Consider the following 12,548-nt stretch of genomic DNA (forward strand, 5'->3'; position numbering starts at 1 on the left):
GGCCGCCTTTGCCCTGCCCCCCAGCTCTTAGCTGCCCCCTGGGTTTCTGATCACTGTCAGTGGCAGGGGGCTTCTTCCTGCTTTCCCTTTTGCCTCCCTGAATTGTGCCTACATATGCAAATTAACCGCCATCTTTGTGGCAGTTAACTGCTATCTTAGTTGGCAGTTAATTTGCATATAACCCTGATTAGCCAATGAAAAGGGTAGCGTCGTACGCCAATTACCATTTTTCTCTTTTATTAGTGTAGATAATACATCATCTGTACATTGTGTGGTGTTTTCACCACCACAAGTAGTAAGGGCCTTTTTAAAGTAGGAAAATTACAACTTTTTTGTGTAGGTAATACTTAGAGGCATGTAAACACAACTATCACTTGTAGGAGGTTTAATAAATTGATAGGTTTAAAAGGTGAAGACTAATAGTATACTACAGGAGCTAGAAGCGGAAACACTTGCAAAATGTAAAACAAACTGTTTAAATATGTATACCACTATTGCATTTGTAGTTCTAAGTAGCAGTCATGTTATACAATGTCTACTCAAGTCAATCCATGAAGGAAGTGTTAGAAAGTGTTAATCATTTATGGACTAAAATGCAGCTTGTAAATTAACTCCATCAGCTGCCTTTTCTGTCTACAAGTAACCACAACTGAAATTGACAGAAAACTACCAAAGCAAGAAAAACTAGAAGAGAAATTTGGAAGATATTTGATGTAAACCAGTAGATATCAATAGGTGCTAGTTCCAGTCTTGGCATCTCTTGAGCAAGTCATTTAACTCATCTGAGCTCTAGTTTCCTCATCTATAAAATGTATTTCACTACTCTTAGAACATCAAGAACTCCCCCCCTCTCCGCCCCCAGCAAGAATATATTGTCTTCTCAAGAATTAATTACAGTTTAACCTCCATGATAAGGGGGGAAATTCAGGTTATATACCTGAAATGCTCGGCCCCTAAACATGTGTGTTGCAGCCAGACAAACTGACTCCATACTAGCTGAGTCTGTTGCTTCCCTCTTGGATTCTTTGCGCATTTGAGGCTTAGGCCCTGATTGAGACTAAATTTTCTAAAAAGTTAAATCGAAATAGAAGGGGAATTTAGGTGGTGGTGGTTAAAGGGGATTAGTCTTGTTAAAATGAGAAAGACCCACTTACCATTTGCTTTGGTTTGATGTGTCCTCAAAAAAAGTTAAGTAACTGAGACAGTTGTTCCTCTGAAAACATGTTACTTTTCCATGAACACTTTATGCTCATAGAAATTCACTGATTTATATCCATTATAGAATATAGGTCTTTTTATTTAACTCTAATTTTTTGTGTATAGACAACCTACCGATGTTTAGAAATTGTGGTGGATGTCAACAGGATTATGCTTTACTTGGATTAGTACTCTTGGATATGTGTGGGTTTTTTTGTATTTTTTTTAAAGTAATTTAAGAATCCCATGAAGAGAGTTTCTCCTAGATTCTGCTTTCCCCCTACAAAGGTGGGGATTGGGGTGGGGATAATCCCTATAAAATTTGCGTATGTATACATTCACAGAGTGATTTAACATATTGAAATTGGCTGTTTCCCTTTGCTAATGGAACAAATACATATTTTCAAAAAGGAGAATCAATTATACTACTAATGTATGCAATATTAAATGAATTCCCAGTGTCATGATCAAAGTAAACACTTGAACAGCCTCTTCAGTTTCCATACGTTCATGAGAATTGTAAACACGCCTGTAAAATGGAGTGAAGTGCATCGTGTTTTTCTGACACCTGTACCCTGGGTAGAATGGGAAACAAAGACTGATCTAGTTTGAAGTGATCTTCTCCCTGAGTACCACCTGGGGTCTAAGCTAGCAGACAACACAATTAGTGCTTAACATATTTGCTGGAGTCCTATTTTGTGTGAAGTATTGTGTTCTGTTTTAAATACCTCTTATTTTAAAAGATGTCATTCATTGAGTTCAGCCAATATTCATTAATCCCTCGCTCTATATCAGATTGTGCTAGCCCTTATGGACACAAAATGATTTTCCCCAGGGAATTGACAGCCTGTGTTGGATTCAGTATTGAGAGTCTCCACCTTTGAGAAATCTGATTAATTTTCCAATCTAGTTAGGTAAGATAGGGACACAAGCACTGGAAAAAAATTGTCCTAGAAAACTTCGGTATATAAATAAATAGATAAAATTGTTCTGTAAGTGTTAAGGATGAGCTGTAAAATGATTTTGTATCAAATAGGTTTTAGCTAAACCTACTTTTCAGCTGTATGTTACCTGATACATTACCAGAATCTAGATAGACTGTTGCATTATCTGTCAGTGGCTTTTTTGGAAAAAGCCTGCATTTGAAAAAGTGTTCCTTACCAATGAAAAGATAGTGATCTCAGAAAAGGTTTTAATCATGAAATTTATTATTTTAGTTATTTTTCTTGGAATACTTTACTATATAGTTTATGTAAAATAATTGATCACAATGAAAATGCATTATTTATGAAGAATCTTAATTTATGCCTCAAGACTTGCCATTTAACTAAATTCTTATTTTCAGTTTCATATAGCAGTACTTTGGTTTATTGTCTTTTGTGCTTTTCTTTATTTTTTATGCAATTTATGTGCCTTTGTAAGTCCAAACTCATTATCTATTATTGCAAATATTCCCTTCCGTTGTTATGAACAAACAGAAGAATGTTTTGAAAATCTCTTGTGACATCTGCTAGAATAAATGATCTCATTGAGTCATACCTTGAATCTCAGACTGATGCACTGATGGGAATTTTCCACTTATTGTCAATTTGTCAATGACTAAATAAGCAACAAAGTCAGTGTTTAAAAAGCACAGAAAAAGGAATCAGAAAGACCGGTTGGAGTTTCTCAAGAACTGATGTGATAAACAATTCAGCTGTTAAAAGTTTGTCAGCAAATGAAAAATACGTTAGTCTGAAATTTTGGGACATTGTATTGGCAGGTGTCAATCTTCCAAAATATTTTCTGTGAGTTACTTGTTTGGCACTCTGAATACAGTTTCCATAGAAGCAACATTATGTATAAAACCACCACCAATCAATACATTGGTTCCATGTCTCCATGGCCTGCTTCCCTGAGCTGACTTGACATCAGGAACTTGGTCTTTTAATATGACTTATCGTGACCTCTAGTCTTTCTAGATATCTGTAAATGAATGAGTGAGTTTTGGATTTTAATCTTGGTATACCTTTACCTACCGCTCTTAGATAAATTTTTCTTTCTTAAGGTGGCCCTCCTTCCTTTTGTAAACTGATTTTCTTAGCTTATGCAAGTTTCAGTGGAAAAACTACATTGACAAAAAATTACCCTTATAGTACAACTTGCTAGATAAATACTTTTTCAGATTCCTTACTAAAACATTAATGATCAGATTTTAAACATTGATTCCCATACATTCTAACCCCAATGGCTTGGATTATAGCTATGGTGAGAAAAGTTTACATAGTGTTTCTCAGACTATACATGCACAGCCGGCAAGTACCAAGACCAGCTTGCTTGGCCAGGTGTTGGCAGTGAACTTTCTGTGTCCTTGCCTTTTGTGAACTAGTAGTACCTTTTGTATAACTTAGCTGATGGATTGAGATCAAAAGTAGATGTAATTTTCAGTACATGAATTTTTTCAGAGGAAAAATGTTAGGAAAATGACATGAGTGTAATTAGTACTATATAATCACATAAACATTAAAAGTAATAAAATAGGAAATTGTATAGCTTGTTTTGATGTAAGACTATAGCAAATATTCTTTGACTTGAACAATATAGTTAGAAATACTCTCAGCCCAGGTGGTGTAGCTCAGTTGTCTGAACATTGTCCCATGAACCAGGAGGTTACAGTTGGATTCCTGATCAGGACTCATGCCCAGGTTGCCAGCTCGATCTCCAGTAAGGGGTGTGCAAGAGGTAGCTGATTGATGTTCCTCTCTCATCGATGTTTCTCTCTCTCTCCCTCTCCCTTCCTCTTTCTGAAATCAATAAAAACATATATATAAAAAAAGAAATACTCAAATATTTTGGTGGTCCCTACCTCAAGTTTTCACTATAAGATTTGAATAAATTATAATTTTTAAAAACTAAACTTTTAATTGTGAGATGATTATGAATTCACATGCAGTTTTAAGAAATAATATAGGTATCCTGTGTACCCCTTACCCAGTTCCCCTCAATAGTGACATCTTGCAGAACTGTAGTGCAATATCACAACCAGAATCTTGACATTGATACTGTCAAGATACAGGACATTTTTATCACTTAGGGGTACATGGGTCATATTGCCCATTTATAGCTATACCCCACTTTTATCTTCTCCTCCTTCCCTGGCAACCATGAATTGTACTTCATTTCTATACTTTTGTTATTTTAAGATTGTTAAATAAATGTAATCATACAGAATGTAACTTTGGAGGATTTTCTTTTTCACTCAGCATAATTCTTACAGATTCATCCAGGTTGTTACATGTACCACAGTTTGCTTAACTAGTCACCTGTTGAAGGACATCTGCCTGGTTTATGTTCAATTTATAATAATTATCAACTTACTAATAGAACTGCTATAAATATCAGTGTGTAAGCTTTTGAGTTATCATATGTTTATGTTTCTTGGGGGTAAATATCCCAGAATGCAATTGCTAGCTTAAATTATAATTTTTTAAAGCTTTCTTTCTATAATTACACACTGAATAACATGAGACCTTGGTAATTTAAAAGTTAGTTTTATAGTTTCAGTAAATTACAGAATTTGTTTTAAAAATCAAGTCTTTTATCTTTTGTTACAGAGTGTTGTGCTTTGTTTTGTTTTTCAAATATTTTACTGATTTTTTACAGAGAGAAAGGGAGTGGGATAGAGAGTTAGAAACATCAATTAGAGCAGGGGTCCTCAAACTTTTTAAACAGGAGGCCAGTTCACTGTCCCTCAGACCGTTGTAGGGCTGGACTATAGTTTAAAAAAAAACTATGAACAAATTCTTATGCACACTGCACATATCTTATTTTGAAGTAAAAAAACAAAACGGGAACAAATACAATATTTGTATTTGCATGTGGCCCGCGGGCTGTAGTTTGAGGACCCTTGGATTAGAGAGAAACATCAATCAGCTGCCTCCTGCACACCTCCTACTGGGGATGTGCCTGCAACCAAGGTACATGCTCTTGACCAGAATCCAACCTGGGACTGTTCAGTCCATAGGCCGATGCTCTATCCACTGAGCCAAACCGGTCAGGGCTGTTACAGTGTGTTTTACAGATCCTCTGGAATTTTAGTGGAATTCATGAAGTTGCTTTATAGCTTGATTTCAGGATTTGTTTGGTTTTCCTGTTATATTTTGTTTCGTTTTAGACATCAAGTATATTTAATTTCCAATAAAAACACTGTATTTTAATGTGGCTCTTCCAGAATTTTACCTGTATATGATGTAAACAATTGTAGATAATATCTTTGAAAAAAAAAGTTTATTGTGCACCATAGTAACAGGCAAAGTGGGGCTGTACCATGCAGACAGTGTCCTTGTTTGTAGTTGGAATTAATCCAGTTGTCAGGTGGAAGTCATCAAGCACATCTGATACTTTTAAAGGCAAGGGCTCTTTCTTCCTGGAATAGCAGGCATTTCAATAAAGCACAGTTCTCTCATTCCCCCTCCCCCTAGTCTTCTTGATTTTTGCATGAGTGTTGTATACAGTTTCTGCCAGAGGAAAATGTTGAAATGATGTCTGGCCTAAATAAAGTCATTACGATTGATAATCGGATTTTTTTCTACCTTGAATGTCAAATATGTTGCTTTCTATAGCTTAAAATACCACCAGATCATTTAATTAGTTTTATTTTGTATCTTGTTCTGTATTGCTTAGGTATATTCTAATATTCTTAATGCTTTTAGCATTCGTGGTCTTCTGAAATCATAGCCGAGAAGACAATTGATGGCTATGATCATTACTAAAATAGAGCTATACAGTAACATTCTTCTTTAACACAACTTTTAAAGATTTGGCTCTTTCTCTATATTTGAATGATATAACCTTAAAGCCCTTTAATTTTGCAGAAATGTGATCTTCCCAACAAGTTGTTTATTTCTCAAAGGCTTTTTTCTATAGGTAACTAATATGCCTTTCCCTGACTGGTGAGCCCATGGTTTTCTTCAAGGTCAATTACCCCTTCTTAGTGAAGACTTCCTTGGTGCTTCTCTCCAGATTTAAATCTTCCCTTTTGTGCTTCTTAGCACTTTAAAAAAATTATATTTTTTGATTTCAGATAGGAAGGGAGAGGGAGAGAAAGATAGAAACATCAACGATGAGAGAGAATCATTGATTGGCTGCCTCCTGCACACCTCCTACTGGGGATTGAGCCCACAACTCAGGCATGTGCCCTTGACCAGAATCAAACCTGGGACTCTTCAGTCCCCAGGCTGATGCTCTATCCACTGAGCCAAACCAGGTAGGCCTTCTTAGCACTTTGTAACTCAGCTATGAACATTGTCACTTTGAGTTGGAGTTGCTTCTGTATCTGTTTGCTGCTATGTTGTGAGCCCTGCCCAGGTTAGGACTATGTCACAGCCATCATTGTAATGAATAATTAAATATTCTGATTGTAACCTTAGTTTGTCCCTCTCTCCTCTATCTTTTAATGTCTCCCTGTTGTTTACCCTGCAGGATCACTTCGACTCTTAGCCTGCCTGCCATTTAAGGCCCTTCACAATCAAACCCTAATTACTCTCCTTCCTGAACATTCCACATCAGCAAAAGTAGTTTTTACTCACTGTTCCCTACCTCCCTGCTCTCAAAGTTTAAATATTCATAACCTCCTGGACCTAGTTCAAATCCTTCCTACTGTGTGTGACCTTCTCAGACCATTCTGTCTGACCAATGGTCATCTCTCCTCCGAATGTCTTTGCTTGTTCTCTGGCTTTTAATGATAAACTCTCCATGATGGTTGGTTTTCTGTTGTTGTATTGGACTGCTAATTTCTACTGGTTAACTTTTGTCTTTCCTCCAGCTAGGTTTTAGTTTCTTAAGGGAAGGATTCTTGTCTTGTACATTTTCTATGTAAAATAATTGATCACACTGAAATAATTCAAGAAGTAACTCGGGAAGAGGCTGTGTCAGCTGGGGATGTTGAGGGCAAGGTCATCCTCAAATTAGGGCATACTAAGATGTCTCTCATTTGTCCTTCTTTCATTAATAGTTACTTTCTTTTTTTATCCTTACCTGAGGATATATTTATTAAATTTGAGAGAGAGAAGGGGGGGGGGGAGAAAGAGAGAGAGAAAGAGAAAGAGAAACATTGATATGAGAGTGAAACATTGATCGATTGCCTCCCGCATGCACCCCAACTGTGCAAATAACCTGCAATTTAGGTATGTGTTCTGACCAGGAGTCGAACCTGCAGCCTTTTGGTGTATGGAACGACACTCCAACCAACTGAACCACCGGCTAAGGGCAATAGTTATTTTCCAAGCACCTAGTATGTGCTGGTCTTTGGCATTGGAGACTTCTGTTAAGATCCCATTTGTCAAACAAGCTGTATTAAGGGGTGGTTTGCTTCTCTAAGTTGTTGTCTTTGATTTTTATATAGTACTTGTCTCACACTGAAAAGAATGGAAGCTGGTTTAGAAAATGAAATTTTATCTCTTGAAATTTTTAACAATGGAAAAAATATGTTTCTGAACATACAGATTTGTGTATCCATACGATAGTCACTGACCACATAAGCTCTTGAAAGTTTTAAATTAAAAATTCAGTTTCTTATTCACACTGGCCACATAGTAAGTGCTGAATAACCACATATGGCAAATGGCTCTAGTAATAAGCAGCTACAGAACATTTTTTTTTGCAAAAAAATGATATTGGAACTGGTACAGAGAATAGCTGGGACCAGTTGTAAATAACAAAATGGTAGATGCTTTGGGGGTAATGATGCAAAATAACACAGCTTTCCAGTTTCCAAAGCGTTATATTAATATTCACTTGGTCCTTCCAATAACTCTAAATGAAGGTGATATATTACCTTCATATTACAAACAAGGAAATTATAAATAAGAGAGTCATAATAAAGAATAAAAAGAGTGCCCTAACTGGTTTGGCTCCCAGGTTCGATTCCGGTCAAGGGCATGTACCTTGGTTGTGGGCACATCCCCAGTAGGGAGTGTGCAGGAGGCAGCTGATTGATGTTTCTCTCTCATCGATGTTTCTAATTTTCTATTCCTCTCCCTTCCTCTCTGTAAAAAAATCAATAAAATATATTTAGAAAAATAAAAATCATCATTCTCCCCTTAAAGAGAATAAAAAGAGTAACTTAAACATTTTTTTATTGATTTTGAGAGAGAGATTTGTTGTTCTGCTTAGTTATGCATTCATTCGTTTATTGTTGTATGTGCCCTGACCTGGGATCAAACCCCATAACCTTAGTGTGTGGGGAAGGTGCTCTAACCAGCTGAGCTACCCAGCTAGAACAAGCATCAGTAACACTTAAAAAGGATATTAAAATTGCTGTAAGTGGAGCTTGTGGTTCAGTTCTACATACTGAAACAAAATAGTTGTTATTCAGTAGTTAGTAAATATTTGATTAATGAATTATTGAAAGTATTTGATGTTTAAGAATATGTAATATTTTTGCCTTTGCTTAAAACCTCATCAGATTTAAAAAACAACTTTGTATTGGCTTATTCTTTGAAATTTTCAATGGAACTCAGTGAATTCTAGTCAATAATCATTTATTTCTGAGGTCCAGTACTAGGCATGGGGAGGGTGATGGAAATTAACGTGGTGGGTTCCCTTTGTTTACATTTTGTAATAAGGACATTAGCTCTTAGAAGTGATATGATAGCAGTGGTGCTCTGAGATTTCAGAAATGCCATAACTGACTACAGAAAGGCTTGAATGTCTTCATCTGTGTAGTAACTTGGAGTTTGCCAGAGCCTTTTACTCTCCTCTGTGCAGTCTGCATGCTGAGACCTACAGGAGCAGCAAAAGCTTGTCCTCAAGAAGCTTGTATTGAAACGTCCCACGATTCTGGGGGTAAAGAAGGAAAAAAATGTGCTGGACATTTTTGTTTGTAGTTTTGCTTCAGAAATGAAAATGAAAAACTGCCTGAAACACTTAGCAATTTGGGATACAGAGTAAGTTAACCCATATGCGGAATATAATTCATGTACTATTTAGAGAATCACTTGCTCTGCCAAGGGCTATTTGGATATTTGTAATATCATTTGCGGGCCATTCAAAATTATCAACTTAAAGATTAACCTGCTGCTATATTTGGTTAAACATTTAACTAACTCACCCCTAATGCCTTGGCAGGGCCAGACCAAATGATTTCTTGGACCTTATACGGCATGGGCCAGACTTTCCCCACCCGTGCTTTAAATGGATTCCTTAATTTCATGTTTTTATTATTTAACATATAACAGAAGTCTGTGGTACAAATTATAGTCTTGTTTTCTCTGCTTTTAAGAAATTAGGAGATTGATCCTCCTCAGAGAGAACACATAGGCTGTATCTAGTGTGCAGGTCAGACTCAATCAGATTGTATAGACATTTTAGAACTGATAGAGCCAGTTGGAAGAGCTTTTTGTTCAACTTTTTTGGATTCGTTTTAATTTTTAGTTTTGTGCTGAGCTTGTTAAAGCTTTTTTGGAATAGAGAAAGAACTGAGACATTTTCACTGTGTCTTTTAGAAATCATTTGATAAGAAATATTTAAGTTTTGGCTATCTGTTGAATAAGAATGAATAATTTAAGCATGTTTAATTTTTCAGTGATCAGAAGCATTTAATGCCTTTGTTAAGTTTAATGTGGTATCTAAAATGGAATTACTTTTCAATGACTAGTGCTTCTTTTCTTTGAAATAATGCTTAGTTCAATAAACGGCAGTTAATAGAAGGAAATTATCCTGACTTCTTAACTATGACTAAGATTGAAGAAATATTAAAACAGACATTCATTGATACTATTTAGGTTGGATGCTACTGCTTCTGTCAAATCAACTAGGAGAAGAGATGAATTTTGCTTCCAGTATGTCTCCTCTCATATGTGTGATGAGCTTCTGTTACTTCAGTGATGTGCACAATTTGAAATAAAGCACAATTCTTCATGTCAGCATTTGAAGCTGTTGTTTTTTTGTTTTTTTTTTTGACAATGAGCAAAACGTTAGACATTTCAGTGGGAATAGCTCTCATGATCCAGAAAATAGAAGCAGACAATTTAATTGTTCTTGACTATAAAAATTAAATCCGATACTAAATTTAATTCAGGAATCTATTCATGTAGGATTTCTCCCCTTTTTTAAACAAAAATTAAACTTGCATGTCTAAGCAACTGATGTTACATTCAGAAGAAAATTCTTGCTAAGTGATTCATAGCCTGTCTTCCTAACTGCCTGGTTATTATCAATCCTATTCTTTGACTTTGTTGCTACATCCATAACCATGCTCGTCTTCATCTTAAAACTTTTCTTCCATTGAAACCTGCTCACTGGCTATCATTTTCTCTCCTTTAACTCCAAGGCTCTGAAAAATTCATCCACACTGGGTGGCTCCATAGTGTTTGTTGAGAAGGGGCTTAGGCTGGCACCAGGGTCTTGAAATTGTGTCTATAACAGAAAAGCTGTTTTTAAGTTAGACTGTTCATAAAATGGTGTGACATAGGTATATTGACTGAAATTCCCAGCTGCAATGGACTTACACCACTGTCTTAAGGAAGACAGGGTTGTTTTGTTTCATTTCCTCACAGTTTAAGGCTTTTGTTCTATAATAGGGATGAGAGACGCATCAGGTAAAATTCGTGCCTTTCTCACAGTGCTGCTCTTCCCTCCCCCAGGCCTCACCTAGTGGGAGACTGCATCAGGATCTGGCCAGTCTTTCCTGTTAGCAGCTGGGGAGGCCTACAGAGAAAAACCTGAGTGTAAATTCACCTCCTGTCTGTGGCCCTAAGGGGTTCTGTGTTCTTTTGCTTGCCTACATTTAGCCTTTACCAATATGGCAAAAATTCTAGCTCATCCCTTTTTAACAGCATTTAGTAGCATCTGCCCCAGGTAAGAAGTTCATCCTTGCAGGTGCCTCTCTTTCCTTTATTTCAGCTTAGTTGGTTATAATGTGTTTTCAACTCTCTGATGGGTTGAAAATATTGTGAATTGGCAGATTGTGTGGTATTTTTGTTGCTGTCATCAGGGTGAAATCTCTGCTCTTCCTCGCTCTTGAAAGAAATGTTATGTTCTATGATAGCTGCTTTGCAGAGGATAATTTTTCTACTAGAAATGCCAAAAACCCTGGCCCTACTTTTAAATCCTTCTATTAGAGCTTTTTAAGTTTTCGATAACTTGTGTGCTATCTGCCCACTAAATTGTGGACTGAAAGTCATGAACTGACTTCATTCGTCTTTTAAATCATCAGTGCCCAACAGAGTTCCTGACACAGAATGGATACTCAATAAGTGTTTGTAGTTTGCATTTTAATCTAAGGAAGGGCATTTTTCTTAGTGTACTTATGGGTGGCAGCCTATTTTCTCTGTGTCCTACCCATATCCCATGTTATTGACCACTAGTTTATTGTCTTCTGACCCAACAGTTTTCTAACTGCAAGCCCCTGGGACTTTGAGCCTGAAGGCTTTCCCTGTCATGGTGATAGGTCAGGTCAGAAATACCAAGTTACTACCCCTTGAAGCAGCCTCAATCGTGTACTAGAGGGAACTGGACCCGTAATCCAACTTCTTCACCCAGAAGTCCTCAGGGGGCATGACACCCATTGCTCACAGCAGTAACTGCTCATTAATGCATCTGTAGTGACTGCTTTCCCTGGCCTATCTCACTTGTCGACCTCCCAAGTCAATTACTTGCACTCAAATCCTGTCTTGGATTCTGATTCTGGGCAATTCCAGCTCAATACAGACAATTATATTTCACATAAATATTCAGACATTTGAAATAGTTCCAGATATTAGGAACAGTTTACAAAACCGAGGAGACTTACAGTCTTTCTTTTTCTTCTTTTTTAAGAGGAGTTATAGCTTTCAACAAATTTTCAAATGGTGTTTTGCTTTGCCCTTCCCCCCAAAGAGTTAGAATAAATTGTAATAAAGGAAAAAAAGGACTTTTTTCCTTTTTTAACTTAAGACATTAATGCAATTCTTTTCAGAGGACTGGTACACTGAATCTTTTTAGATAAGATCAGGAAACCATTGGGACATTGTAGGTGTACATGTGATCATATCTCAGTAAGTGAATTTTAAAGATGATTTTAGTTTACATATATGTTACTGGCTATCATCATCCACATGCGCAGCAGAAGTGTGTTGTGTCATGTTTCATCACTCCAGTATGCACATCATAACAACCATTAACTCCTTTCTGCGGTTTTGAATTGAGACTCATCCTCTAAACTTTTTATTTTTTATTTTTTTAATATATTTTTTATTGATTAAGATATTAAATATGTGTCCTTATCCCCACGTTACCCCCTACCCCCTCCACTCATGCCCTCATCCTCCTGTTGTCTGTGTCCATTGGCTAGGCCTATATGCTTGCATATAAGCCCTTTGGTTGATCTCTCT

The sequence above is a fragment of the Myotis davidii genome, unplaced genomic scaffold (genome assembly GCF_000327345.1).
Source record: "Myotis davidii unplaced genomic scaffold, ASM32734v1 scaffold433, whole genome shotgun sequence".
Taxonomy (NCBI): Eukaryota; Metazoa; Chordata; class Mammalia; order Chiroptera; family Vespertilionidae; genus Myotis; species Myotis davidii.